This window comes from Magnolia sinica, chromosome 11 (genome assembly GCF_029962835.1).
Source record: "Magnolia sinica isolate HGM2019 chromosome 11, MsV1, whole genome shotgun sequence".
In the NCBI taxonomy this organism is placed as follows: Eukaryota; Viridiplantae; Streptophyta; class Magnoliopsida; order Magnoliales; family Magnoliaceae; genus Magnolia; species Magnolia sinica.
In genome coordinates, this window is record NC_080583.1 from 24,071,103 (window position 1) to 24,081,227 (window position 10,125).

At 39.8% G+C, this 10,125-nt stretch overlaps 1 non-coding gene across 1 annotated transcript; it reads left to right on the forward strand.

Moving 5' to 3' along the window:
- The first annotated feature begins 2,915 nt into the window (after positions 1 to 2,915).
- LOC131219679 (small nucleolar RNA R71) lies at positions 2,916 to 3,022 on the forward strand. The gene has a single exon (XR_009158325.1). It is a non-coding gene; the product is annotated as a small nucleolar RNA R71 (small nucleolar RNA).
- Positions 3,023 to 10,125: the final 7,103 nt, after the last annotated feature.

A 10,125-nucleotide genomic window follows, 5' to 3' on the forward strand; every position in this document is an offset into this window, starting at 1 on the left:
TGGTGAAAGCTTCCTGGCATTGCTCAGTCCACTCGTACGGAGCATCCTTTTGAAGAAGAGTACATAAAGGACGAGAGAGGAGACTAAAGTCCTTTATGAATCGCCTGTAAAATCCTGCGTGTCCTAAGAAAGATCGCACGTCTCTGATGTTCTTGGGTGGAGGTAGGTTAGAGATAAGATCAATTTTTGCCTTATCTACCTCGATTCCCTTGGACGAGATGATATGCCCAAGGACAATTCCCTTCTGAACCATGAAATGACACTTCTCCCAATTAAGTACCAAGTTCTTTTCTTCACATCTTTTCAGCACACATTTAAGACTTTCCAAGCACTTGCTGAAAGATGGACCGTAAACAGAGAAATCGTCCATGAAGACCTCTAGATATTGCCCCACCATATCAGAAAAGATACTCAGCATACATCGCTGAAAGGTGGCAGGGGCATTACATAGTCCGAATGGCATCCTTCGGTAGGCAAAGGTGCCGTAGGGACATGTGGTCTTTTCCTGGTCTTCAGCGGCTATTTCTATCTAGTTGTAGCCCGAATACCCGTCAAGGAAACTGTAATAGGAATGACCAGCTAACCTTTCCAGGATCTGATCAATGAATGGTAAAGGAAAGTGGTCTTTCCTCGTGACGGTATTCAACTTTCTATAGTCAATGCATATTCTCCAACCAGTAGTGACTCTAGTTGGCACGACTTCATTATTAGCATTGGCTACGATGGTGATTCTGGACTTCTTAGGGACCACTTGAGTTGGACTCACCCATTGACTATCAGATATAGGGTATATGATACCCATGTCTAATAGTTTAAGAACCTCGCCCTTAACCACTTCCTTCATGTTTGGATTTAGTCTGCGTTGTAGTTGCCGAGCGGCTTTTGCATTATCCTCAAGGTATATGCGGTGAGTACAAATCGAGAGATCGATTCCCTTGAGGTCCGCTATCGTCCATCCCAGGGCTCCTTTATGCTCAATGAGAGTAGATATGAGCATACTCTCTTGTTCTTTCTCTAGGTGGGCAGAGATCACCACTGGGTATGTCTCATCTTGACCTAAATAGGCATATTTCAAATCAGAGAGCAAAGATTTTAGGTCAAGCTTCGGCAGCTTGAGGTTAGACGGTAGAGGCACTACATCAGTTTGTGGCAATTCTTTAAATTGTAGCCTCCACCGGTTAACTTCAAGTACTGGTGCAGTATCAAGCAAGGCACACGTCTCCCTAATCATGTCATCATCAAAATCATGGGAGTGGGCCAGGCACGTCTCTAGATGGTCGGAGGATAAGGTTAGAGGTTTCATATCTTCCACGAAAGAGTCAATCATGTTAATGTCGTGGAAATCGTCATCTTCCTCTAAGTTTCTGCCGTTATTGAAAAAGATGTTTGACTCCAATGTCATATTCCCAAAAGACATAATCATGACACCATTCCTGCAATTGATAATTACATTTGAAGTGGCAAGGAATGGGCGGCCAAGAATGACGGGGATCTGAGTGCTTATGTTATTGATGGGTTCGGTGTCCAGGATGATAAAATCTACAGGGTAGTAAAATCTATCAACTTGGACCAGGACATCCTCGATTATCCCTCTCAGTACACGAATAGAGTGATCAGCAAGTTGTAGTGTGGTTAGGGTGGGTTTTAATTCACCCAAACCTAACTGTTTGTATACCGCATAGGGAATCAGATTGACACTCGCTCCTAAATCAAGAAGTGCATGATCAATTCGATGGTCCCCGATTACACATGAAATGGTTGGGCTACCGGGATCCTTGAATTTCTATGGCACGTCTTGCTTTAGGATGACACTCACTTTCTCGGTCAAGAAAATCTTCTTTTGAATACTCTGCCATCGTTTGGTCATGCATAGTTCTTTCAGGAACTTGGCATATGAAGGTATCTGTTTCACGACATCAAGTAGAGGAATGTTGACTTTCACTTGTTTCAACACCTCTAGGATATCCTGAGAGTTAGAGAGAGTTTTTGGTGACACCAACCGTTGGGGGAACGGAGCAACTGGCTTCTCTAGAAGTTCCGGTTCTAATTTTTGTGGGGCATCACTAGATCCATCATTGTTGTCTTCTTCTGGTTCCTGAGGCTTTTCGGGCCTAACCGGAAGAGTTTTATCAATGATCTTTCCACTCCTAAGAGTGGTGATGGATTTAGCGTGCCCCATCTGATTTGAAGAGCTAGGATCACTAATCTCGTACTGTGGTTTAGGATTGGGGAGAGGTTGTGCAAGAAGCATCCCCTTTTCTATAACCGTTATACAAGAATCTATCTTTTGCATAAAATCTGTAAGTCCCCGCATTGCCTGAGCTAGCTCTTGTATGGAATTTTGAACCGGTTCCTCTTGAGGTTTCACTTGATTTGGATTTTGATTGAAGAAACCTTGAGGAGTAGCCGTTTGTCCATTCCTCCAACTAAAGTTTGGATGATTTTTCCAACCAGGATTATACGTATTAGAGTTAGGTCCAGTAAAAGGTCTTTGATAGTTGTTTACGGCATTAGCTTGTTCATTCAACACTCCTCGAAAGGCGGGTATTGTGGGACAATTTTCAGTTGTATGAATATTGCAATCACAGATGCCGCAAACAATTTCATTAACTTTATCCTTCTTTCCTTTCACGGCCTCAACTTTCCTTATGAGTGTAGTCACTTTACACTTGAGATCATCCTCTTCTTTCAAGAGATATAATCCTCCTTTCTCCTTTAATTGAGTCGGCCTAGACGTGGTGTTCGACTTTGGGTAATAGTCCCATGATTGTGTTTTTTCAACAAGACTATCGAGGTAATCCCATACCTCGTCAACATCTTTATTAATGAACTCTCCATTACACATTGTCTCGACCATTTGGCGCATGGAAGATGTCAGTCCATCATAGAAGAAATTTGTAATGCGCCACGTTTCAAATCCGTGTTGTGGGCAAGAACTGACCAAATCTTTGAACCTTTCCCAACATTGGAAGAATGTTTCATCTTCCTTTTGGGCAAAGTTCATGATTGCTTTTATGAGGGTAATCGTTTTATGATGTGGGAAGAATTTTTTTATGAATTCCCTCTGCATGTCGTTTCATATGCCAATGGATCTAGGACGCAGTGAATGTAACCACGTCTTAGCTTTCTCTTTTAAGGAAAAAGGAAAGAGTTTCAACCTAATTGTATCCTCAGATACATTAGGAAAACATAATGTAGCTATAATCTCATCGAACTCTTTCAAATGTAAATATGGACTCTCTGATTCAAGTCCATGGAATTTGGGAAGGAGTTGGATAACTCCTGGCTTGATGTCCATTTGTCCTGTGTTTTCAGGGAAAATCATGCATGAGGGCATACTCACTTCCGCCGGTTGTAGATAATCTCGTAAAGTACGAGGCGGGGGTGCCTGATGCACCTCATTCTCATCTTGGGTATCCTCCACCCTGGGTGGAAGTAGAGGAGGTTGGTCTTCAGCCATAACTTCAGTTAACTCAGGGGATTTCGAGCGATGTCTAGTCTTGCGATGGATAGTCAACCCCTCAACCAATCCTCCTTCAGTCAAGAGACGTCGAGTGTTGTCACGGGCCCACTTGGGCATGAAACACTCGCAGCCCTCAATCAAATTTGAAACCTAATCCTAAGAAAGGAAAATAAAATCTAAAAAGAAAGAGAGAGTTTGGAAAGAAATTACCAATTTGAAGTCCCTAAGTTAAAGACCTGCAAAAGAAAACAAAACAAGTCAGTTTCTAAAGAGAAGGTCTAAAATTAGAAAATCCTTAAAAAGAAATATAGAAGTAAACTAGTATCTAAAAGAAGAAATTCCTAAGGGAAAGTGGAAATTTCTAAAATAAATTAGGAAAATCCTAAACTAGAAAGTAAATTACTAAAAGAGAATTGAAAATTAGAAAGTAAAGAGAAAGAACTTACCGAATTAGAAATTTCTATCTTAAAGGCTTACACAATAGAAAAGTTAGTTTCTAAACAAAAATTATACGAGTAGAAAATTAGGAAGCAAAATTAGATTCTAAAAGAGTTAAAATTAGAAAGTTTCTAAAATAGAAGAAAGATGAATTAGTTTCTAAAATTAGAAAAAAAATTTCTAAAAAGGGAAATAACTAACCTAGTTTCTAAAAATAAACTACTTCCTAAAAAAAGAAAAATACTAGAATTAAAAATTTTCAAAATTTAAACCCTAATTCTAAAAAGTAGAAAAAAGTAGAGAGATTAGGAAGGAATTACCAATTTAGAAACTTATGTCAGGATCCTACAAGATAGGAAAACAAGTTAGTTCTAGAAATCAAATAAAAGTCTACAACTAAAGTTAGTCAAATTCTAATCTTAAATTAATTCTAAACCTAATTAATTTCAGAAAAATCACAACCGTCAGTCCCCGGCAACGGCGCCAAAAACTTGTTCACTTCCCAAGTGCAGGGTTGTGATGTAGTAATAAACTCGGTGAGACCGAGGTCGAATCCACAGGGACTGAAACTTGTACGCGATCTGAAACTAACAAGATATAGAACTAGCCTAAGATCAAATCTAAATCCAATGTAAATTGATGAATAATGGTGAGAGAGTAATCTAAACTTAAGGAATTCAGAGGAAGGGAAACTGGGGATTCAGAGGATCCACTTGTAGAGATCAGGGAGATCTTATGCCATCATCATGTAAACTAGACTGAACTTCTGTTAATATAGTTTTTAAAGAGATGAAAGGTATATGAATTAGAATGGATTCCATCATCAATCCATGCCCAGGAGGCAAAGCAAACAACAGAATTAAACTAATTACCAACCAATCAACAATGCATGAAAGTTAGGAAGGGTATCATCATCCGACCATGCCCAGGAGGCGATGGTGAACAACAGGGCTTCCTGACGTCATATAATCAAAAGGGAAAAAGAGATATTCAAGGCCATTGCAGATCCATTGTAATTTCAGTCACAACAGACCATTAAAGACAAGAAACATTCCTTTAATTAAACTAAAAGCAACATCAGTTCAGTTTAAACAAAAAAAAGGCATAAGTAAAAAAACTCCCATTAGGCTACAAGCTTCACCTCTTAGCCCCAGCTAAGAGGTTTAGCCCCACATGATTAGGCTAATAAACTTCGGCATCGTAAGAGAAAGAAGAAAAGGAAAAATACCAACAGCCAGTAAGAAAATATCAAAAAAAGAAAATAAACATTCCTTTTTCTACTCCCTGTCGTCACCTTCCAACAGCCCCTCCTTCTAATGCTTCCTCCGCTCACGTGCCTGTCTTCTCGTTCCCACCAAGCCGAGTTCTCTCCTCCAGCCACGTCCAGTCCCACGTGCCAGTAGCCAACCTCTCTGCTCCCTGTCTTCTCTGTTTCCCTTTCTCTCTCTGTTTCCCTTTCTCTCCCTTTCCAAAAACGAGCCCCCCTCCTGTGTGCTCCACGGCTGCCCCTTATAGCACCAGAGGAGTCGATGGAGAGAGAATCCCCCTCACTTTCGCCGCTGGAGCTGGTTTTTACGCACACCCATCTGCGAAAACGGAAGCTGCTGCGTTAGGCTGTTCTGATGGCAGCGTCTCAATCACCTTCCTTCTTCACTTTCTTTCCAAAAGGATAAGATCCTCTGGGATGTTTTTGAACGAACTACATGATGGACTGTCCAGATCGTCCATCCGATCACTGTTGAGATCACGTAACGGCCCGCAAAAATCGGGTAGTGTCCGGCGCTAAAACAGGGCCTGCGAAAGGCTCTCGCTGTGACTTAGTGGGGCTCAATACTGACAGCGATGGAGAAATCCACACCGTCCATTAGATTCACGACGAAAATCCGTTCGGGAGTGGCGAGATTAGATTGATATCGATGGGGTACACAAGATCTTCTACTCCGCCGTCCATCCTGCGTTTAACGGCTGGGATCATGAAGACGCTTGTATAGTGGCAAAAAGACACCTAGGCATTGGTCTTGGCCATCCTATAAGGCATGTGAACGGGTCGGATCATCGAAATTAAGAGCGAGTGGGGCCCACAGAGATCGTCCGTCGAAACAGCGTCGGACGCTGTTTCTTTTAAAAAAACGGACTTCGAGTCAGTCCATGGTTTGACCGGACTCTCCGTCCGGTGCACTTCTCGTGCGCATGTACCCTATGTACATGCAATGTACATATGGGTTCATTGTGATGTTCGTGAGAAATCCGTTCCGTCCATCCATTCTGTCGTATCATTTAGTCCGTCTAGACCAATTTTGAAGCATATCCAGATATCAGGCGGGCCCCACATAACGATTAAAGGGGCTGATCTATCCGTTGGGCCACTTTCAGAGGGATCCAATGGCTGAAATTTGACGTGTACGGTTACTTTTTGGTCCTCAAGCTATGTATAAAGTTTCGACCTAAATGGATGGTGGGAACCCTGTGATCTTGCATTCTGGACCAATTTCGGGCCACTTGAGCTTCAGTTTCTCGATTTTCGCAGATCCCTGGTGTGTAGTTCCGTCGATCTTAGTCCCCTGGAGTCCGTCGCTTGCCTTGGTGACTTCAGACTATTAAATCCATGCTTTTAGTACCCTTTCTCAGTCCAGGCTCGTGAATACGCCCTACATCACAAACATTATTAAATCAGGCCGTTAAACAGTATTATGTTTGTAAATCTTGGCAATAACTGGGGTCTGATATGCAATATTCGACCCTCAACAAAAGCAGTGCAATTGTCCTTTCCAACTCCTCTAAAAAGTTTGGCCGTAGAAGCTTGAATTTGTTAAGAACTTAGTAAAAAATTATGTGAGAAACTTTATAATTTAATTTAAGTGAAAATCTAGTTGGCAATGTCTTCCATCCTTACATGAAACGTACCAACTAATAATTCTGGTGTTGCGTGAATCAAATAAAAAGAAAATCTTTTGTTCGAACAATCAAATAGAGAAAAAATGATCATGAGAAAAAGCCTCCATAATTTAGAGCAAAAGAGGAGAACTCGGTGAGGCTGATAAGTTTCTACCATGATAAAAAATGTTAATTAATAAAACTAATCTGGAATACTGAACTAGGTGTTGAGGGTCAAATATTGCATATCAGACCCTATTTATTGCCTAGATTTACTAATATGGTACTGTTTAACGGCCTAATTTAACTGTGTTTATGCTGCAAGGTGTGTTTAGGAGCTCGGACAGAAACAAGGTGCTAAAAGCATGGAATTAACACTCAGAATTCACCAAGGCAAGGGACGGACTCTATGGGATTAAAATCAACGGATTTACACGCCAGGGATCCGAGAAGATCAAGCCATTTATGTTAAAGAGGCCTGAAATTAGTCCATAATGCAATATCATAGGGTTCCTGCCATCAAATTGACACGAAACTTCATACATGGCCTAGGGACCATAAATTAACCATACATGTAAAATTTCAACCATGGGATATCTCTGGAAGTGGGCTAATGGATGGATCAACCTCACAATTCATTGAGTGGGGCCCACATGCTATCAGGATATGCCTCAACTTCGGATTCAACGCATTATATGAGGAGACAAGATGGATGGATGGATCTGATTTCCTAGAACCATTATAGTGGAACCCACCTAAGTTGGGTGTGCATAGTGCACAAGTGCACTAGCCGTGTACGGCAATGAGCTTCCTTCTTAAAAACGGAAACTCCGTTTTCATTCCCGCGTACGTAGCAGGGACTTACGCTTGATCATTGTGGGCCAACACCGTGCATCAAAGGTCCGATCTGGACCGTCCATGGGACTCACAAGGTCCCTCTCAGCCACGCCTAGGTGACATAATTGAATAATACAATGAAGATTGGTTTTTCAACCGTTCAAAAGCGGAATGGATGGTAGAGCAGAAAATCCGATGGACCACATCAAAAGCAATCCAAAAGCAGTCACTTCCTATTGAAATTTTGAGTATATTCTAATGGACGGCATGGATTTCCCATTAGAATTCGATCATGGGGCCCTCTGATACCACCGACTCAAAACGGAAATTTCTGTTTCTTCTGGCGTGAAACAGAGCACCATTTGATCTGTAGTGGGCCTCCACTATGGTCCAAATGCTCAATCCAAGCCGTCCATCATGTAGAGTGGCTCAATTTAATCAAACCCATGTTGACCTTGTGCACTCATGCACGCACGCTTGCTAGTTTCAACAATTACAAACGGACAGCCCTGCACAGATTGCAGCTTGATTTCTACCTTCGGTCGCGTCAATAACATTCCAAAACCACCCATATCTTACTGAAATTTCGTGTACAATCCAATGAATGGATTGGATCTTGTGAGCAATTCTAAGAAATGGGTCCCACCAACGTCCGGCGTCAGTCAGCAGGCCCTGCTGCGCACGTTGCTATGTAAGCTTACGCACGTCACCAACTGACCTCCACCGACACAGCCTTAGCTATGAAAGGAGAATAAAGGGAGAGAGAAGGGGATCCGAATTCCTTGGACGTGCACAAGAAGAGGAGTGGAGTTTGTAGGGTTTTTATTTTTATTTTTCTGTTTTATTTTTCCTTTCTTTAAGGTGTAGCTTAATCATGTTACTAGGCTAAACCTCTTAGCTAGGGCTAAGAGGTAAAGCTTGTAGTGTGATTGGGTTGTTAGCTTTGCTTTGATTCATGGTTATTGAACTCTTGTAGATTTTAGTTTGATTATTAAGGAATACTTTTAGTTTTTAATGGTTTATTGTGACTCAAATTACAGTAGATCTGCAATAGGTTTGAGTATGTTCTTTTCATTATAAGATTGTGAACTTAGGAGGCTCTGTTGTTCACCATTGTCTCCTTGGCATGGTTGGGTGACAGAACCCCTTCCTAACTTTCACAATTCTCTTGTGATTGGCTGTGGGTTTGGTAAATTGCTATTGATTACCATAGTCTTCTGGGCATGGTTAGGTGATGGAATCACTTCCAAATCTACACCAATCGTATCTGTTGATGATTAGATCCATGAGATATTCAGAGATCTGACAAATCTCTTCTTACCAACTGGATAGGATGGGACTCTGATTCCAGTTGTGACCTTGAATCAATACAAGGTAACTTCCCAATTGCTACAAGTGGATCCTTGGCACCCTAGTTCCCACCTTTATTTTTATTAGTTTTTAATTAATCTATTCACAATTATTCCTTCATATTCACTTGATTTAGATTACATCTTAGTCTAGTTCTAGTTCTATTTAGTTTCAGATTACGTACAGGTTTCAGTCCCTCAGGATTCGACCTCGGTCTCACCGAGTTTATTACAACATCACAACCCTATACTTGGGGAGTGAACAAGTTTTTGGCGCCGTTGCCGGGGATTGACTGTTACGTTTTCTGAAATTAACTAGTTTTAGGATTAGTTTAAGATTAGGATTTTTCTAACTTTAAGTTTAGGTTTTTCTGATTTTTAGAAACTAACCTGTTTTCCTATTTTGTAGGATCCTGACATAAACTTCTAAATTGGTAATCCCTTTCTAATTCCTCTACTTTTTCTATTTTTAGAATTAGGGTTTGAGTTTTAAAAATTTTCTAATTCTAGGTTTCTTTTTTAAAAAAATTTAGAAATTTTCTATTTTCTAATTTTAGAAAAATTTTCCCTTTTAGAAACTAACATTACTTTCTATTTTAGGATTATTTTTTTTTTTTAAGAATTTTCTAATTTTAAGTTTAGAACTTTCCTACTTATTTTTAAAAACTCTCTAATTTTAGGTTTTATTTTCTCCTTTTAGAAATTTTCTAATTATAGTATTTTTCTATTTTTAGGAACTAGTTTATTTTTAGAAACTTTCCTCTTTTCTTTTTAGAAACTAGGTTAGTTATTTCCCTTTTTAGAAATTCTTTCTAATTTTAGAAACTAACTCATCTTTCCTTTATTTTATTTTTAGAAACTTTCCTTTTTAAGAATTAGTTTATTTTTAGAAACTTTTTAATTTCAGGTTTAGATTTTCTATTTTAGAAAATTTCTAATTCTAAGTCTTCTTTTTAGAAACTAACTTAGCTTCTAGGTTTAGGGAACTTTCCTTTTTAGAAACTAACTTTCTATTTCAATTGTAGGAACTTTCTAACTTTAGACTTTCTATTTTAGAAACTGATCTCTTTTGTTTTCTTTTGCAGGATCTTAACATAGGAACTTCTCATTTGATACCTTCTTTCCAACTTCTCCTCCTCTTAATTTTTATATTGATGTAGGATT